The sequence below is a fragment of the Cyrtonyx montezumae genome, unplaced genomic scaffold (genome assembly GCF_038088225.1).
Source record: "Cyrtonyx montezumae isolate F1298 unplaced genomic scaffold, pur_monq_1.0 scaffold_3, whole genome shotgun sequence".
NCBI lineage: Eukaryota > Metazoa > Chordata > Aves > Galliformes > Odontophoridae > Cyrtonyx > Cyrtonyx montezumae.
This window is the reverse complement of record NW_027072034.1, coordinates 12,889,079-12,910,979: the sequence shown is the minus strand read 5'-3', so window position 1 is coordinate 12,910,979 and position 21,901 is coordinate 12,889,079.

Sequence of the window (21,901 nt, the reverse complement as noted above, 5' to 3'; positions counted from 1 at the left end):
CACCTCTGTCAAGAAACAGTGGTCATTTATGACATGCTGGAAAATAAAAGTAGCCGAGGGCATTATCTGACTTGAACTGAGCTGACAGATTTTTATAGTGTTATGTCTGGAGTCCAACAACCTACGTTTAGAAAAATATACTGAATATTATGAGATGGGAAAAGGCAAGGAAAGTCATTATATAGATTAAAATGTGCCATATGACCTCCAAATCTCAGGTAGAACTGGAGATATAAAACCAAACATACACTGCACTTGGATTTTAGAGGTGTGTGCTATTTTTCACCTCAAGAAACAGTTCTCTTGCATTTACATATTATTTTACAAACATTTAGAGGCCTGTAATAAGTGACATGGGATACAAAATTCCTTGTCTCTCACAACAAAACTTAGCTTTCTTAAAAAGCATGTTTCCAGCATAAATGAGCATGTTCCTCCAGTCTTATGGAGTACTGCAATCAATAGACCATTCAAACTTTAAAAACTAATTGGGATGAATAAAGATTATGGAACCTGGCCATAACTAAGTTTCTACGTGCATTCCTCATCGATGTATACATGTAAGTTAATAACATAAGTGCTTCCACTTCTAAAGAGCTCTTCTCTGAATCTCATGAGTCTAAAAGTAGCGTGGAAACCCATCGGCTGAGGATCTGGCAATTTGCCAGAGGTCAAGCAGCAAAGTGGTGTCAAAGGAAGGATATTAGATAAACCTCATGGTTTGATGTGCTTTGACAAATGAGCGAGTCAAACTCTTGTGTGCAGTGAGCTTTTATTTTGCAATACCTTCCGTAAAACATTAACACTGCTGTGTCACTGGTGTTACAGGTAAATGTTGTAAAAGGATGAGGAGACTTATGGGAGACAGATCCCAGCCAGACCAACATGGAGTGAAGAGGCTCAGCACCTTACAGTTTATGTATACAGAAATAGGCACTGGAATAAGCCTTGAAGAGTTACATTTGAAAGCCACTCTGGCAGATGTACACTGCACAGAAGAACCAAGCATAGCTCTATGCACTCCCTGGCAAATTCATGTCATAACAATTCCTGATGTAATGGTACTACAGAACTGTATGAGCCCATTAAAACAGTGCTGATTTCAAGATAATTAGGTCTGCTCTCGTCAGGCTTTCTACTCTAGGTGCACAGTTGCACCTACGATCTGAATGAGTGCCACACTGGCATCAATGCTCAATATTTGCCACTTTGAATTTCCCCAGCAATAACACAGACTTCTCTAGGCCATCAAAACAGGCTCAGCAGCTTGTTTCTGTCTACATGTTGCACAAAGCAGCTATCCTGCCTTTGAAGCATCCTGCTGACTATATGGGTGTTATTATATCTTGAACCTGTCTCCCTTGACAATCCTAGATGCTGACAGTTTCACAAAATCTTCCTTCCAATCAGCAGTGCTGTACAACAATAATAAAAACAAATTCAAGCACGGATTGTATTGCAGCCTAGAGTAATATTGCTGCAAGACCATATTTTCTGCACTTAATAAAAACATCCTGTCGATAGACTTTTGTACATCCTAACTGGATAACATCCAGAAGTGTGCGATATGTGTCAAAATCCTTACTGGATGATATTTCATCTTGTCAGAACAGCAAGAACATCAATACTGGGAAATCTTCAGAGCCGAGTGGGGCACTATTTGCTCAGCTACAAACACACTTTAATCTCACATAAGCACTCAATGCAAAAATATTCTACTGACGTATCAAAGTTGATACGGGTTGCCAAAGGAAAATAAGAGTAGGAAGTTAGGGTGTTTGTCAGAGATAGGTAGAAGGAGATCAGGACACTCTGACAGTAGCTGACAAGCCATAAAGTTGTAGGTCAGCACCAACAGTATGTGGTTTAGCTCTAAGAAGCCACTTGTCATATAGCTACAGCCTCAACACTGCCCCACCACTGCTCACTGAGTGCAACTTCAGCCATGTGAGTGGAGCGGATGTTCGTGGATCAGGTCTGTTGACTGCACTACTGACAAAACGTCTAACCTCTGAACAGTATATCACCCTGTTAGCTGAAACAGAATCTGTTCCTGTCAGCAGGGTTTCATTTTCCACTTTGCTATTTACTAGTACAGCAGAAGAGGGTTTTTCATACCATTAATTCGCAATCTTCGCTAAAGTTAGCCAGATAGTTCTGGCACTGAAGACTACTGCCTTTGCTTGCCCTGCTAGACCCTTATGTGGACATAGAACTGTCTCCCTGTGTAGCTGGCCTAATGTTAACATTGTGGTACTCAGCCCCTTGGGGAACTATTTGTCAGCAGCCATTCCCATATACTCACACTTGTGAACTCCCAAACAAATGCGGAACGGGTTTTATGCTGCCTGCTTGGTTACTAATTTCTTGCTTGTTCTCAGCATGCCCCATCATTCATGAAGTTGCATGCATTCATAGAAACTTTCTAAAGCTATATGAATGGATTACTTAATTTCATTTTTCTGGCATCTTTCCAGCGGCCTGCCTTGTTTTAATCAAAATGGGTAGAACTCGTATTGCATTTGCTCGCACGGCACTAAATCACTTTAATAAACCCACTGCAGAATTCAGTCAAATGTTGCAAAACTCAGAACTGACAATCTGTCAACACTCGGAGGCATTTTGCTTAACAGGATGTTACTAAGTACTTTGCCCATTGAGCTTCATTTCTGAATTCCTGAAGAAAAAAAAAACATCACCTTTATGTTGTTATGAGAATTCACGCATATTTCAATCTATTTTTTTAATAAAATATGTTAATTATCAAGTTCAAATTGCCCATGTTTTCTCAGTAATAAGTGCAGTCACAAGTGCTCTGCTTGCTTACAGAATCACGCTACAACAAATTCTTGCCATCCAGCCAGAAAAGGAGGGGCAGGCTTCTGAAATAAAAAAGAGTTAAACAAGAAAGGTATTTTAGGGAAGGGCAGCTCTCCCCCTGAGGTGCTAAATATAAATCCTTGCTGTCAGCTAAAAGCCTCTTGACTGAAGCTGTATGGATGCAGTGGGAAGAATTAGCATGAACACGCCCACGTTGCTGTGGTGGCTCTGCCAGGCTGCCAGCGTGTTTGTGTTCCTTTTCAGTGCCCGTTCATTCTGACAAATTCATCGCCATCTCTATTTTTAAAACGAAGCTGAAGATTTTCCCATGAGCAGTCACTACAAGATTAGCATCCCCTTTTGTCTTAGCTCAATAAACTGGGAAGGTTCCCTGCAGGAGCTGCTGGGATTTGGATGTGAGCCTCAGGGAGCAGCAATTATATAACCGGCGTCTCTCCTCCAGCCATGCGCAATTGATCAACGCAGCTCCAATCACATTTGCTGAGCTGCATGCAGAAATGGTACGTGATCATCTGAATAAAACATAATCCGAGAAATTACAGTCTTTCTGCAAATATTAGGTGAGCAGAAAAAGATATCAAATTTGCTGGATAGGTCGCAGGGTGTGGGATATTCAATCAGCCTAACTTAATATGTGTGCGTTATATACTGAAGACTGCTGCCGTTCAAGCTGCAAGTGGTTTCCAGCACACAAGCAGACCCCCACAGCAGTGAATGGGACTATATATGGGGATATAACTTGTAGGACAAGATTTTTGTTTGATAGTTTTTAGTTTTCTCAGTATCAGCATAGTGACTGGGAAGATATCAGAATAAATCACTTAAAGAAAACTGCTCTAAATGATTATAGCGGTCTTAAAATGCTGTCTGTCCATATGCCTGCTCTGTCAGAAGTCTACTGTAATGGTTAATACTCCTTATTTCTCCACTCCAGTAATATTCACTACCTTGTGTTCTTTTCTAAGTACAGTAGGGCCTGGCCTACAAATTACTTGAAAGACTGTTTCCTTAGGAGGCCTGTCAGTACAAACACTTCAGAATCCAACAAGTGCTTAGTGGTTCTTGTTGATTTGGCCCTACACAGTCCAGCAACGCTCATAAAATCTCACAAATGGCAGGATCTAGTCATTCTCATTGCAGTTACTTGAGGACCTAACAAGGGAGCACCAATTAGATCCTTGTGATTACATCTGTAGCTGCAAAAAACTGGGGACCATTCACTTTTCACATCGCACTTTGCGGAAGATCACCTTTCTTTGTTAGATATATCTGAGAGAAGTCATTGGTCTGTCTAATGAAATGGCTGTGGAAAATGTAGTGTTTGCAGGAAAAAAGAAAAAAGAAGAAAAAACAGGTTCAATTTATTTCTCTTTTAGAATCAGTGTGAGTCTTGAATCTAAAATCTCTAGCAGTGCAGAAAATGTGAGTTGCATAGAGACAGTTGCCATATGGTTGCACCGACATTTACCTGTCGCTGTGTTATGCTGTGGCTGCCCTCTCAGCTGCGTGTTTGAGCATCGTTCCCATGGCTCAGCCCCTGGGCTGTGTCTGACCCCAGCAGCCCTGCTGACCAGCACGGTTTCTCTCAGACATTCCTCTGCTCAGCCCGCAGTGGCCCAAAACTCACAGACTCTCTTTTCCTTTATGCTAAAGGAACTATCCAGGATATCACTCCTGGGTAATTCAGACCCTCCTATCCAATGTTTTAACTGGCACATAAGTGTGAAAGCAAATGCATGAGTTTCTTGCAGAGGTAGCTGTGGTGTGCTGCCCCACAACTCACGGGCACGGCACTTGCTCTGCTGCACCAGAAGCCTTCCCCTTGCTCCCAGGGCCTTTCTCCTGAGGCTCAGGGCTTCTCCTCAAAACTGAAGATCTTCTTAGATCAGCTATTTAGCCAACTCTGCTTCACCCCAGATGTAAGTCCAAGTTTCAGATTTCCCTGTGAAAGCATCCCCACCTCATTCTTTCTTCACCTCAGAGCTGACTGTGTATCTTTCCAGGTTTATATTTCACCTAACTCACATATGGATTCGTTTTGCTGTGTCTGGGAATTTGCCACTCCCAAACCACCACACCCTGTAGAAAGACTTTACAAGTAAACTTTCCATAGGCTTCAGCTTGCCTGATATGCTCTGTTCAGTCGTCAAGGTTTTACAATTGATTTTTAACCCCAAAGTTGTCAAAGAGTGGTGAACTCACTTTCATTAAGGCAGTTAGCTCTGGGAGGGTTGTTTTTTTGGGTTTTTTTTTTCTTCACATTTATATGTAATATCAGCCAGAATCGCTAGAGTATAGACTGCTTTTCCAAATCATCACACAGGAACTCCTGTGGGAATCGTGTCAGGCACGTGGTTTTTTCTTAAGAAGCACGTTCTAATTTTTTTTATGAGCCAAAGGAGAGCACCTTCCTTATATTCTTACGGGGATAAGATGAGGGGCATGTGAGGCATTTGGCTACAGCCTACTCACCACTTTCATTAGCAGATTTTAAAGATAGCTTAAGCAATGAATCACTCTCAATGTTTTGGGCTTTCACACAATTTTCTGCCTCGTTATCAGTGTCTTTTTCCTACTAAAAAACAACACCATTCCAAGTTTTTCACTTATGTGTAACAAATTACATTATATTAAACAAAACAGAGATTTATGTAATGACAAGGACTTTCAATAGTAATCACAGGAGAGTTGTTCATTTAAGTTAAACATGATTGTGTTTTGGGGCTATTTTGTTTTGTTTTGCTTTCCAAGATCACATAGTATAGCGTGGCTAAGATGCAAGAGACAGTGATTCCTGCACTCCATTTTGGTCCTGTCTTTCATGCTCTGTTATACATAAAGGGAACTAATTACAGTAGAGGACATAGCAGAGACTAGAAGAAGGATCAATGTATGAATTCCCCTAAGAGCATTCATCCATTAAACCAAAGCAGGAAATTCCCTAAAGCTAATGAAGGATTTCTGTTTTACACAAAAATTCTCATAATTTTCCCATGTTTCCTCTCTACTTAGTAGCACAAAGCTTTTTTCATCATGTTCAGGGCTTTTTATATTAGAAGTATATTTGGTTTTCCCTTTTGTAATAGTCAAGGTATTATTATTATTTTTTAAGTGAGCTACACTGTTAATACAGCTTATTAACAATAGTACAAAGCAAAGATCTCTCTGTAGCTAAAACCACATTTAGGTTCAAATACTTAAATATAGTTTGACTCCTGAGTAGATTCAATATTTCTATCATAGGTTACCAAGTTATTTCTCCAATTAACTTTAGAGTTCCTGGGGAGTTACTGTGCTTCAGAAATAAACAGATACCGGGCAAAGATTTGGTTTCAAAATCAGCAGTTCTAGAAAAACAACACTTAAACAGATTTCCTCCTTTTTATGTGTCTATAAAACGGCCATGTCTGAGTCAGGGAAGCAAACGTAACCATGGCTCCTCCCCACCTCTTTGGCTGCTTGGCCTGGATGTTTCTCTCATGGAATACATTCCAAATAACCCTCCCTACAATACTTAATTCAAATCTAGCCATTTCTGTTGTGGCTGCCAGCCCAGTTGTGCTAAAGTTATGTTTAGACATGATTAGACACCGATTTATGCATTCTACTGCCTTCCTTTTACAATAGCATCATGAACAAAGTGACTTGGGAGGAGTTTTCAGAGGGGAAATTGCATAGGGAATATCAGTTATTGCTGAAAATGTAATGAGGACATCAAGCACGAATGCACTCTCTCAGCATTGAGGCTACAACAGGCTCATTAAAAGTGAAAAAGAACTTTGCATTTAATGATGCTTTAAAACTGTTATATTTAATCTTAATTAGAAACATGACCATTGAAATAGTATTTCTGTTAGACAGTACTGAGTGCATGGTCTCCATACTACTGTTTTCACAATTTTGGTAGGAAAACTTTACAATTTTGTCTATTTTCTGACAAGTTGCATTCAAAGAAAATTTATGTTTCCACCATTCTAAATCCTTGCCATAGTCATTCCTCTGCTTTTTGATTTATCCTACTGTTATTATTCTATCACAGAATAGTTAAGACAATGAATTTTGAAAGATATACTCCCCTTTGTGCCCTATCAGCTTTTTATTTCTATTAAAGCCATATAGGTCTGCAGGGGCCTCGTGGCATAGCAGCTAAAGCAACTTTCTGGGCATTTGGACAGAGAAGCTGTAGGCAGACAAACATAGTGCCTTGCATACCACTTAGTGTTGCCTCAGATAAGACCGACTTTTGGCTTTGAGTGCCTCATTAATTCAGTGATGTTCAACTGAAGAGGTCTGAATCTTTGGGCCTGCTGAAGGTATCAGAGCTGCACTGGGGTCCTCCCAACCACTAGTAGGCTGCTACCTACAAGCCAGGCTTTCTCACTTTTGGGAACACTAGGAAACCAACGATCCTGGTCCCAGGGGCAGAGACCTGCTTGAGCATCAGGAAATTGACATAGATGATGCTGAGGAAGAGCAAATGGCTCTACATGGCTTGTCTCTTCAAAAAAAAAAAAACAAAAAAAAACCAAGAGAACTGAGATGTTCAGCCACGGTCTCGCAAGTTAGACTTCTGTTTCTCAGCTGACTTGCATCATTACCCACAGCTGAAGTGACAGCAGTGACAAAGGAAAACCAAGACAATATTCATTTGCAAATTCAGAGACTTTAGTTGAAATCTAGCACACATCTCCATGTTATCCTAATATCTAAGTTTTTATTCTGATCAGTGGAGGTCTGGTCAAAATAGTTTGGTGAGGTGTGTTCGTTTCTGCTTCAGAACACAGTGACATTCATGTGGCTGTATTGACTAGATCTTCACTGGCTTTAACAGGGCTGAGGCCTACCTCACATTTGGGTCTCTGGGTCTGGAACTGACCTTGAGGGCTTGGACTAACTGAGACACCTTTAAAAGTCTTGACCAAAGTAGAGTCAATAGGCTTGAGGAGAGTAATACATTTATTCATGCAGAAGTTGTTCAAGTGCTACTACTGGTGTGGGAGACAAGCTATCAGCTTACTAGAAATTATTTAAGAGATGAGCTGAGACACAATGTCTTAGGGCTGCAACCCACTAAAAGTAGCCATCCTGCAATTTAGCACTGCAGCTTTTTTTGTTAAGTTATGTACTGTTTTGTCTAATAATAGCAAAGTCACATGATATTTAGGCTTCATAAAATTAATACATTGCTGCCAGGATCAAAAATGGAACTATATAGATTATATACTTTTATTTGTAAAAGGGGTGGTCAGATGAATTATAGGCATTTTTATCTTTCTGTGTTCTGGTAAGATGAATTAGAGACAATTTCATCTTTCTATAGACTGTAGTCATAGACACTGAGGCAAGACAAAAGCTTTTACTAGAGGTAAATGAACTTCTTGGGTATTCATATCTCTATTCTGGCCCAGGAATAAAGTAGTAAGACTGTTATATCAAAATCAGTACCCCAATACTGAGCATTTTTGCATGACTGGGTTTGTTTCTAAACATTAAATTGTTTAATTTCTAATTGAAATCATAGATTAATTGTAGGAGTAGATCATATATCAATATCAAGTTTTCATCTTGAACACTGAATTTGATTCTGGTCAACCTATACCTAGAAGTATACAGTGACAATTCGGGGCTCAGAGATGGGTGTGACTATAGGTGCATGCTACTGGAAAAGCTACTTCTTTCAAGAAGTATTCCAAAGATTTGGGGCATTTACTTCAGAGGAAAGATACAGTCAGAAATAAAAGACAAGCTACAGAAGGGGATGTATATAAGTAACATACAGACTACACTGCCTTACTCACCAGAAGAAAATGCAATATTTTTATGAAAGTATACAAAAATAAGGGGAAATTCAATAAAATGAAAAGATAGCAACATTCAATAGACTAAATATTGTTTGCCAAGCTGTGAGCAGCCAGTTAGCACAACGTTTATTTGAATCCAAAGAACAGAGGGTGTTCATATGAATAATTAAAACACACTGTGCTCTAAGTTCAAAATTTTAGGTATGATATTCCCCACATATTGAGGTACATACAAATATCTGTGAGTCAAGAAAAAGCTTTTTAGGCTCTGGACAGATAGTTAAATATCTGCTTGTTTACTGTGGTTTGAAAATACTGTTGTAAAATCCAGTGCTGGCAGGTGAGGGAACAGATCCTGAGTATGTTGCGTTGCTGGCCTGGCCTGGTAGGGCTGTACCCAAAACCTTCTACCCCACAAGGGCACAGGAACTGCTGAAGCAGTTGAACCACAGCCAGGGGCCTGGGCAGTCTCCACCATTTCAGTACTGCTAAAAATGTGGTCAAAAGCCGAATTCAAAGTACAGGGAATTAGTTCCCCTTAATCCACCTGTTTTATAGGCCATAATGAATCACTTTAAACATGAAAGAAATTTTTGCCAACTCATCTCTACATAAAATGTGAACAACAACTCATTAATTGTAACATTCTATTTGAAAGTGAAACTCTAGTGCACTTGTTCAATTAAAAATAAATATTGCAGCGCCGTTGACAAATTTTTGCTTCATACTTCTCGTAAAATTGTATGTAGTGTCTTAAGTGCTCTTGGCATATGTTTTACCCATGGTAGTCAATACAGTATGTTCTGCCTATGGAGCAACTTACTCCCACAATATAGTGACTGGAGCAAATCATTAACAAATGATGTGCCTACTCATGGATGGTTGTATTTAACATTGCCCATTGCCTGAGTGAATCATTTCAGTAGACCCAATCCTCATCTACTCTAAATTGGCTCAGTCTTAGAAAAAAATCATAAAGTAAGTGTAAAAGAAGATGTGAGTAAAGCAATTTCTTATACAGAGATAGGCAAATGCACATAATATTGCAGAAATATGCATGCCCAGGAGAACATAAGCAGCACTGAGTATACAGAGAAACACAGAGTTGTTTAATCTGTGAACTCTTGAGGCTTTCAAAATAAACAGTATATTTACATCATAATTCAAGTTTTATTGCAACTCTTTGAACTCCAGACAGCTCTAATTTCCTTTTGTCTACTAGCCAACAGGAGTTTTACCTCAGTTTGATATTTTGCACGGAGTGAAACTAAAAATGACTCAGATAATTGTTTTCAAAGCTGCTGGGTAAACCTATTTTCACTACCTAGAGGTAATGTTTTTTATGCCAAGCTTGAAGTTTTGAACTACAAAATAAAAAGTGTGCAAATACTGACTTTATTAGCCTTTTAAGCAATTCACTTTGAAATAATGGGAGAAAAGATAATCATACTTTTTATATGTGTAATAAATCAATTTTAGAAAGGGAGATGCAATGCAGTTATTTAATATTAGTAGTTTTCTTTGTCTTAGAACTTCTGTATATGGGAAGAGTTTTTATTGTTGTCTTTGTAGAGTCAGATCCTAAAATCCATATCACCCCCATCACCATAGTGTTCTGAAAGTCAGCAGACTGCAGAGGCAGAGCCAAGGAACTGGGAGTCTCTTCTAATTATATTTATATCAGAAACATACATCAATCTTAAGACAGATCTTGTGTATTCCATGAACAAAAATGACTTATATATGTGCCCATCCAACAGCAGCGGCACAACGAAGGGCTAGCATAAAATAAATGAGAACTCTCTCAAATTTTTTTAAAGCCCCTGGCATGTAAAGATGAACATGGTTTCTGGGCTGCTCTTACTTAACTAAGATAGTTTGCCCATGCCTATTTTGTACTGAGGATTAGGAAGAGCCCTTTCAATTCAGAGTTATTAGTGAATAAAATACACTTCCAAGGGAATCAGTTGCAGCAACAAGCGTCAGAGCCTGGAACTAATGGGCATCTAGAGACTCTTAAGAGTACTCGGTATATTTCCTGAGAGAGATCACAGAATAGAATCATAGAATCATTAAGGTTGGAAAAGACCTCCAAGATCATCTAGTCCAACTGACCACCTTCCATCATTATTTCCTCACTAAACCATGACCCTCAGTACAACACCTACATGTTTCTTGAACACCTACAGGGATGGTGCTTCAATCACCTCCCTGGGCAGCACATTCCAGTGCCTGACATCTCTTTCTGTGAAGAAATTGTTCCTAATATCCAACCTGAAACTCCCCTTGTGCAACTTGAGGCCATTCCCTCTCATCCAATAACTATGCAGGAGAAGAGGCCAAACCCCAACTCACCACAACCTCCCTTCAGGCATTTGTAGAGAACAATAATGTCTCCCTTGAGCCTTCTTCAGACTAAACAATCTCAGTTCCCTCAGCTGCTCCCCATAATACTCTTGCTCCAGACCCCTCACCAGCTTCACTGTACTCTATTGTAGTGAGGAACCCAAAAATGAACACAGTTGTCAAGATGCAGCCTCTCAAGAGCTGAGTACAGGGGAACAATCACCTCCCTAGCCTACTGGCAGCACTAGCTCTGACACAAACCAGGATGCCTTTGGCCTTCTTGAGCACAGTGCTGGCTTATGTTCAGCCAAGCACTGACCAACACCCTCAGATCCTTCTCATCACAGTCTTCCAGCCACTCTGCCCCAAGCCTCTAGCGTTGCCTGGGCTTGTTATGACCAAAGTGATCCTTGGTCTTGTTGAACTTCATCTTATAACCATTAGCCCAGTTATCTAACCTGTCCAGATCCCCATGTAGGGCCTTCCTACCTCAGACAGATCAATACTTCCCCCCAACTTGGTGTCACCTTCAGATTTACTGAGGGTGCACTCAATGCCTTCATCCAGTTAATCAGTAAAGATATTAAACAGGACAGTCCCCAATACCAATCTTTGGGGAGAACCACTTGTGACCAGACATCAGTTGAACCAGATATTCAGCATCCAAAAACCCCACACTGCACACTGCTTGGACAATGTGGTATTTTTCCTAAATAATCTCCTCCCTGCTCACTCCCGTAAGCTCTTTTGAAGTCTAACGGTGTAACAAATAGGACTAACAATCCTAGTGAAGCAAAACACCTGTACACTGCGTCAATTCAGTGTGTTATCATAGTGAGAAACACTAAATTCTTCAGATGGAGATGACTGCACAGAAAATATATTATCTGTGTGTTTGGTAAGTTGATTGGGTATCTTTGTTCACATGCATGCACATATGGATGCTCACATACAAGTTATTTCCACTAAATGTCGATTCTACCCATTCTACTAGTTGTATTAACATTGATTGTGTCTCTGTTATTTTGATTCTTGCAAAGCACTTGTCTCTGCATTCTTTTTGGCTTGTTTACATGACAGAGTGGCTTCAAAATGAAATTCATGCAGTGTCATGATTACTGACCCATCCACAACCTTTGCCGATAATTCTGTTTCGTTTGGACAACCTCAAACAGTCTCTTTGCTCATACTCAATAAAGAGCGGCAAATCTCATTTCAAAAGGTCTATTTAGCACTTGTCCTCCCCACAGTGCTAGCTCAAGTAGGTTAATTCCTTGAATCAGATCAGTCAGGTTGTTAAACATCACTTGAGCAACACGTTGCTGCCAAAAACTGATTGCGTGGTGGTGTAACTCCACTTTGAACTCATAGTCCTTGGTCAACCAGCCAAGTTCAGATTAAAGCTGCAGGCAAGATGCCTGGGAAGAGAGTAGTGAAAAAGTAGGAGAATGTATTTGATCAAACACAGGAACAAGCTTCAGATATACACCTAATTAAACATTTTTCCCCACTGTATATGAGAGATTTTCAAGGAAGTTCAGTAAAATTAAATGGTCTTTTTTCTTTTTTTTTCTCTCTATACCTGTAGCCTTCCTATTCCTTAGCTGCCCTTTGGGTAAACAGATGCTTATTGTATTCTGCCTTTTACACAGTGTCCCAGATCTGACATATTTTATCTCATTTTCCTCTTACTATTAGCATATATCTCTTTCATTTGAAAAGTAGTTGATAAGGAATTTCCTATGAACCCTTGCTTCTTAAACTGCTGTAGCAATATTAATAAAATGCAAGACACCCAAATAATGCATCAGATATTCATGAAGCTTTCCTTTAAAAAATCTGGAATACAGTGTGTTGGGAATATTATATATCAAATTGATTTTTCAGAGAAAAGCTTAGAGAATCAGCTCCCTACTGATAAATAAGATGGGGTAAAAGTGATGGAACTACCCCTTGAAGATCCAGACTTCTTCTTCTGCAGGTAGTTGGCGCTGCTTCCTGCGATGCAGCTGTTGTGTAAAGTCACTAATAGCCATCAAAAAGTAACCCTAAGAAGTTAATGCAGGAACCCTTCATTAGTGATGTGCTGGGTATGTCTATCCTTGGACAAGCTAGATAGTTCCCAGGACCTGACAAATTGATGTGGAGCTCATAACTTCAGAAAAGTCTGAGGAATCATATGCTTTCTTGGTGATATCAGATGTTTAGACGGAAATGAGAAGAGGATGCTATGAAGAGTAGAGACTAATAATCAAGTTTCATACCTTAAAGCCTGGTACAGAAGGGTCTTAAGTAAGCATGCAAGTTGAATAAATGCACAGATAATTTAAACATTCTTTTTTATTTATTACTCAGTATAGAAAATGCTGATTGTAAGCAAGTATTTGTTTTAAGAGGTAATATTAACTTTTATTGCTCATTCGTGTAGAAGAACCCACCTGGACACATTTTGCAAATAAAATTTCTGTGCAATTGAGCGAAAGTCCAAAGTTTAGGTCAAAGTAGAAAAATTTCCTCCAGTGCGTTAAGGACTTTGGCTTTATGATATTCCACAATGATTAAAGGAAGAATAAAAAATGTCTAACTAACCATGCAAAACTGAGAATGATTTTAGAAGAATCTTCTCAGCTGTAGAAACAATCTCAAAAGGCTTCTTAAATCATCATCGATCTGATTTTAACAGCATACTCCAGGCGGTTTATCATTCTATAAAGAAACAAAGGGGACAGATGCAAAGATACAAAGGAGTAAAGCTTAATTATATTGTTCCTTAGTTTAGGTGAGATGAAGATTTTATCCTGAAACTTGTTGGCTGTTAGGACTCACTATTCTATAATTTACTGCTTATTTTTATACTTTTTTTTCATGTGCGTGCCCAGTGTAGATGATGGTATGATTCAATTAGTGAAAATCAGTTTGAAAGTGTGTTCACACTTCTTGAGAGATACCATGAGCTCATCTAAAACACTGACTTCTTTGAATACTTTCCAAGAATTTCAGACTCCCAGTTAAACTAATCCTTGAAGTTCATATTTAATATTTTTTCGTTCTCTGAAAATGAAGAAGTCTTTAAGAAAACATGTGCTAATAGTATAGTCAGAAGAAAAGAAAATCTAGCCTGGTTTAACTGAAATCTTTCAAGTTTCAGAAGTCTTACTGTAGAAAAACCTTCACAGGATCTGATACGAGTATGCCTATGGTATTTACCAGGGAAAGCATCTATGGTAACGAGTAAAGCAGGCAAAGAATCAGTAAGGGTTTTTAATTTTTAACCATTGTTAGCAATTATTGGAAAATTTCAAAAATGTCTAGTATAAAAGGAACACTATCTTCACAGTAAACATGTTGATCACCGTGGATATAAAGACTGTCTTCATCCATGAACACTAGTTCCGTGCTTAGCAGCTATGCTATACTTTTGCTGGAAAGTACTCCCCACCGCACTCTATCCAGTACTCCGCTCACTCCCCTCGTATTCAGCCCACATCGCAGGTGGCTCAGAGATCAATGCAGATATGCTTTAGGTTTGCAAAGCTCTTTCACATACAGCCACAAGAACCATTGGCAAATCTGTCAGTAACAGTATCTCTTGAAAGACGTTGTGCAATTAAGAAAATTCACAGCTCCTTAGATGTATTTGCTCAATTCCTTTTGATTTCTTTAATTTGCCTTCCTTAAGAAGTTTTACTATGTACTGACTTCACTACAGCATGAGAGTATGAAAGATGATCTGCCAGTAGATTCACATGATAAGGGTTGAAACGTGGTGCACTTTTTTTTTTAGAATTTTTTTCAATCTTCCATTTCTGTCCATTTTTACCGGCAGATGTGAAAGAAGAATTTCCATAAGCCTCTCTCTTTAAGAAATGTTCCGAAAGACTAAACTTGAGACCAGCTGGAGTTATTAGGCAGCTAAAATTCTGACAATGAAATTGTTCAGGTAAGAAGTGGGAAAAAAAATGTACAGGAGAACTTCGGTGGCACCCTAGCCTAGACAGGATGGCAAAAACTAAAGCATTAGCTCTAACTCTTCAAACAGCTTGAAAGCAAGACTCTGACATGTAGATAGTATCAATCCAAGAGAAGGAATGTTTTGATATTATGTGGCCTTAAGTCAGGTTTAAGCCAGACTTAAATAAAATGCAAATACAAGCCTGTATTTTCAACACTCATTTTATTGCATCAAACTTTATATTCATTATTCATTCAAAATAGCAAAAATTAAAAAAGAAGTAGGTAAATAAATGAAATAAAAACTATATTTTACCCACGGTTGTGCTAGGTTTATATCTAAAAAATCTCTTCTGCTTTTCCTTTTTCAGCTGACTTGCTCACTCACCTCTGAAATGCTAATAGCCTGAGTTTCAAGCTTTGCCTATGCCTTTTGCCTTTGTTGAGTCTGTTCATAAGACTGCACCAAGAGAACTTGCTGCTAGGAAACAGCACTTCCAAAAAAGCATTCTCAGATAGATTTAGATAACTCCTCTCTCCTGACTCTCCCTGGGTGGATGATGTACAATAGCCTATATACAAATATTCTGCTGTAGAAGAACAGGTTTAATCTCTTCTCTTGAAACTCCAGTTTCCTCTGTAACTGGCCATTTTCTCCATTCAAAGACACTTACCCTTCTTCTAGCACACAAATGTCTCACTGTTAGATTAAATGCCCTATTTTGCACTTAATAATAGTAAACCACTTCTTCTACCTCACCCTTTCTTCATATCTACTCTACACTTTTCAGAGAGGAATCTGCCTTTCATTATACACACAATCAATATCAATCCATATATGACAAATATACATGAAATGAACAGGCAACGTGGAGACACAGAAATTTAGAGAGAAAAGGATCTCTGGAGGTCTATTCCAATAGTGTGCTACAACAGGACAGCCACAGATAATTGCTTTGCACTCTGGGTTTTCATGACTTCTGTCAGACACAACTTTGAGTAAATACTTGAAAGCAACAAGAATTTGGAGGAAAATGACTCACAATCCTTTCTTCTTAGGCTTAACATAGTTTGACGATTTGGACCTACTATCCTCTACTGCTGTGGGTAGGCATAAATAAAAAAGAGATTAAGAAGACCTCCACATCTCCTATTGTCTGACTTCCAACACCTAGTGGACACATGTTCACCTATGGGAAAAAAGTCCAGAAAAACAAGTATTTTATATTATTTATATTAATACGCAAAACCACAGTATTATTCTTTGAAACAGACATAGGTAAAAGGATATTCTTTGGAAGTGTTGATTGCTCAGCAGAAGCAAATAGGGATATTTAGATAAGGAGAAATTTAGTAATTTATTTTATTTAGTTAGTTTTAATCTGGAAAGATTGTTTGTTTTAAGGGTATTACCAAAATTACTGTAAATTCCTGACTTGGATATGAATCACAGGAAGACTTCAGGTATATCATGACTTAATAGTCATCGAACTTAGAGCCATTGGTTCCACTAGGAATAATCCTCAGATTGTGTTTACATCTCTTTTGGAGGCTGACAAATATTAGAAAAAGCAACACATACCAAAAACTTGCTGAGGGTTGTGAGGATGTGGATAAGGTGCTGTAACTACTGGATAATTCAGGATAGTTGCTAACTGCTTGCAAGTGCTGTTTGGTGCTATCCTCACAGCAGAAACAAAAGTTGGCAACTCCAACAAGATCTTGGTCTCCATCCCTAAAGAACTGAGCTGCTGAAGTCTTCAAGGATTGCTTAGATGCGTCACGATGAAGACACTTACAAAAGAGTTTGGGGAAAACATCTATATCCTTACAAAACATTGGCAGGACACAGTGATCTCTGTATTTAGCCTATAATTTTATTTACATTTCCCTTGTCTTTGAAAATCCACTTCTATTGAAACTGTGAAGTGATGAAAAAGTCTATTTTTTCAAATTTGAAAGCTCCTACATTAATCAATGAATTTCGGTAGGGCTGTCATTGGCATATAAGATATAGTGGATAAGATAAGCTTTCTGAATGCATCTTCAGTGCAAACGCCACTTAATGTGCTCTGTAACAAATTGCTCATACATAGTGATGGAAATGGTATTCTTTTGTATCTCATTGCCAGTATACTTCTTAAGCTACATCGATGCTTTATATTTTCCATGAATAAGCTTATAAATTCATGGCAAAAGAAAGTGAAGCCTTTATATTACTATTATTTATTCATTAGTCTTCTATGGATTTAATACTCAGAGACAGTAGATACTTTACCAACACAGTAAGATAAATGCCTGTCAGAAGACCTTAGCATCTCAATAAGTAGCAAACAGAAAAAGGTGGTAATGTTATGTTCCTGGTTTCTGCTTCACATTATGCATAATAGGTTTGCATACTTTATTGCAAACTTAGAGGATAATAGGTTGGTGCATGACACCAGGGTTTTAAAAAGGAAATACAACTTAATTATGTAGGTTTCAAACAATTTGTTGAAACATACTGACACTGCAGCTGTAGTAGCTCTTTCAGTAGTGTTATGCTGTCAGCAAGGGCCAACAATTTATTCCAGCACCTCAGCTGGTTTGTGCATTTCTGAAAGTTTCCCTCTTAGTCTCTTAATATTTCTACAGTGTTCCTATCATAAACAGTCTATATTTAAACATGTGGGATCTTGCAGTCCCTCATGAAACTTCAAATTCAGGTATCCTTTTTCTCTCATTATAATTCAGACTTTTAAAATAAAGGCTTCAAAGTATAATATAATGTATAAAGTATGAAAAAAGGGGTTTCTTTGTTTTGTCTTCTTTCGGTGTTTGGTTGTTTTTCCAGCTAAGGACAGAGACTCAGCTTAGTTTTAAAATGTTGGTTTTGCTTTGCTCCAAGTGCTGCTTTCTTCCTGCAGTGTGAGGTTACAATGACAGGGGTACTAACTTCAAAGTGCTGGTATGCACACAAGGAATGAGTTAGTATTGCCAGTGGATGAAGAAGTCATTCATTGTGGTGGATGACTTCTGTGGTCTGTATTCTAATTGTTGTTGATGACGGTTTTGTGGTTTGTTCTGTGTAGCTTCATAACAGATTTCACTTCATTTGCTGTTTGCAGGAGTCAGATGTCTGGCTGTGAAATTTGCCTATGTCCAGCACGTATATGTGCATAGCAAAATAACACTTTAAAACTCAAGCCTGATAAATGTATGTACTTTAAAAAGAACTGTTGAGCAGAAAAATGTGTCAGTCCTTAGTTCAATTATCTGAAGGATAATTTTTCTCTGCTTCAAGTTAATCCTCCTTTGAGAAGACTAGCAAATAAACTATTTTCTGCATAGAAAAGATTTCTAAAGTAAATACTTAGCACTTAATTCAGGAATAATATTTCCAGTTCTTCAAGTGCTCCATTAAAAGATTTTTAAATAAACTTCCTGAAGATTTTTAGATGGAGTTCAACAGTTCACTTCCATAACAATGATTCTAAAAAAACTGCAGATTTCCTTTCTGTGAGAAAAAAGTTCAAAGGTATAGAATACATTACAGAGGATGCACTAATGTAATGTTACAAAATGGTACACAAAAATTATATCAAACTAATAAATCCAGCCTTATTTTGTACCAGCCTTATTTTGTAGTGTTAACTTCAAACATAGTGGAAACCCTGCAGAACAGGAAAGTGATTTGCTTAGGTAGAAGAAAACATTTCTAGATCAGTTGGTAGCATCTGCCACTAATAGAGAATTAGGAAGCAAATTTCCTCAAGGACAGATTATTTCCTAATTGTCTATTTTAAAGGCTCTTCTTCTTTATGGTTGGCATTTATGTTGTGGTAGTGCCTACAGACTGAACTAATACTGCATGCTGAGCAGGCACGCAGGAAATAACTAGTAGCAAAAATAACAAGTAAATAAAATAACAGGTTATCCTGAATGACAAGAAAAAAATTCAAATCTATGGTCTAATTTCCATGACAATTATTTTTGTTGTAAAATATGAATTGAGTCAGTTAAGTGACTGTTAGTAAACACTAGAATTCTCTGTAGCTTTTCATTAGCTGGTGTAATAGAGCCTTCATCACATCAGCTCTTAAAAGCTACCAGATTATCTCAGTGCCTCAAATAATGTTTGAACTATTTTTGAATAAAACATCACTTCCTCCTTTTTAAGTCACAGACGTCAGGATTGATGGGAAATATCCACTCTCATTCAATTAATGGATGTTTTGTGCTTAAATATCCTCTCAGAATTTATTTCTTTCATACTATACCTTCACAGTAATCAGTCAAAGGTAAAATTCTGAGTCATTCTATGTGAAAAAAAAATGCTTCTTTTCTTTCAATGCTGTTATCATCTTGCTTTGATCCAGAAACAAATGATGAAACAACCATAATAAACTAGGTGAGCTAATTATATAAGCATGTGAGTGTCTATAAAAAGTATCAAACAAGAAGCATAAGAGTAAAGGATTATGTACACATAGGTACATTAGGCCATGGAAAGTGTTTTCCACTTTGCCATTCAGCAATACTTCAAATGTCTCTTCAAATAGATCATGGTAATCTTCAGATCTGAATATTAGTATGATGAGAGAGTGTGTAAGAACTACAGACAGAAAGCATAACCCTCCACATGTTCAGGAAATGTCTTAAGAATGGAAAGTCTATATATAAAGGAATGATCAAATGAGAGTGTATTGTTTATACTTCTGCAGAAGTAAGTAAAATTCCCTCACATCCTTCAAAGTCTGCATAAAGACACAGGAATCAAAGAATCATAGGGTTTGGAAGAGAACTCTGAAGACCATCTGATTCAATCCCAAAGCAGGTTCCTTACAGTAGGTTACACAGGAAAGAGTCCAGGTGGGTTTTGAGTACCTCCAGAGAAAGAAACTCCACAATCTTTCTGGACATCCTGTTCCAATGCACTGTAGCCCTCACAGTAAAGAATTTATTTCTCATAACCAGGTGGAATTTCCTGTGTTTCAGTTTGGGCCCACTGCCTCTTGTTCCTTTGCCAGGCACCATGAAAGCAGCCTGGCCCCATCCTGCTGATACTCTCTCTTAAGATTACATATTAATATAAGATTCATGCTGAGTCTTCTTTTTTCCAGGCTGAACAGTCCCAGGTCTCTCAGCCTTTCCTCGTACAGTAGATGCTCTAGGCCCTTAATCATCTTTGTGGCCATCTGTTGGACTCTCTCTAGAAGTTCCCAGTCTTTCTTGAACTCGGGAGCCCAGAACTGGACACAGTATTCAAGATATGGCCTCACCAGAGCAAAGTAGAGAGGAAAGAACACTTAACCTGCTGATCATAAACCTTTTAGTTCACCCTTGCATACCATTGTCCCTGGCCACAAGGGCACACTGCTGGCTCACCAGGACACCCAGGTCCTTCTCCGCAGAGCTCCTTTCCAGCAGGTCAGCCCCTAACCTGTACTGATATATGCAGTTACTCCCATGCAGGTGTAGGACTCTAAAATTGCCCTTGTGGAACCTCATCAGGCTCCTCTTCGCTTAACTCTCCAGTCTGTTCAGGTCCCAATGAATGGCAGCACAGCTTTGTATTATCACCAAACTTGTTGAGGGTGGACTCTATTCCTCCATGCAGGGTATTGATGAAGATGTTAAACAAGAAGGTCTCTCACATCAGTACTATAGTAAATGTTGCAGTGACAATATTTAATAACAGTTCTGGGAATTATGTTTACTACTGGGCATCAAACGTCATAAAAGTAATTTCTTAAGACTTAAAGTTTCTTTGTGTCTCCTCTAATGCCAACAATTTCCTTTTGATTCTCTTGTTCATTAGATCCATACAGATTTTCTGTCTTCAGCAATGACAGGCAATGGATGTGATCCAAAATATTAGCTAAGCTGGAAATCAACATCAGCAGATTGATTCCCTCACAGCTTCTGTACATCATGACAATTGATGTATAGGCTTAGGTTGTTTTTTTCTTTTTTCTTTCTAGTCTTCTGACTGAATTGCTCATAATGCAGCATTCAGAGATCTTCACAGAGTTCCTGAACAGCTTACTTTATCGGGCATTCTTCAAGATCACTGTTTTGTTGTTGCTGTTGTTTGTTTGTCTCATTTTGTTTTGCTTTGCTTTAAAAGGCATTAACCCCTCTTGAGAATCTGCTTTCTGATAATAAGTTTTTATTGTCCAAGTTCAGCTGTCAGGCTGGCATATAAGAGCTTTCCAACAGTTCTTTTATTCTTTTCTTCAGATCACTTAATTTCAGTTATATAATTCTCCCAAACTGTAGATAAGTGTAATGTATAAGAATAGAATCTGACTTTTCATTTTGCTTGCTGCTTACAACCAAAACACTCAAAATTCTTTTCAGGTACTTATTATATATGCAAAAGAGAAAGCGTGAGCAAATTGCACTTGTTGTGTCACAAGTTTCAGGAAAGACTATGCAAAATTGCTTTTCTCCCCCTGATATCTCAAAAGGATTTGATTTCTTTTCTGAATGTTTAACCTTTGGGAGACACACCTGCATGTTTTATGTAACGATCATAATTCTGAAATGTTATTTTTTGTGTAGAAATTACATGCACATCTCATTCTAAGAAAAAAACACTGATTGCAGACACATATCTGCATCACTTTGTTTTTCTGCTTTTGTAGGAATAATGCTTGTATGGTTTTATTACATTTTTTTGTGTGTATGTTATGGCTTAATGTTTTTGACATGAAACATGTTTTGCTGTTTTACATTAGAAGCTTTATTCCTCCCACAATTTGTTTCAGTTTACTATTTCTTCATTCCTCTCACCCTTTACTATTTTTATATGCTTAATGTACAGAGAAAGAAAATATGAATTCAGTAAGTTGAAATTACAAGAGTGTAGACTAACCTTTTTTGAGAGCATTTTTCCTCCATTCCTATGGAGGAAAAATAACCAATCAACCAACCAAACAAAAAAATGGGTGGTTGCAAAAGCTTTTATGCCAGATGAG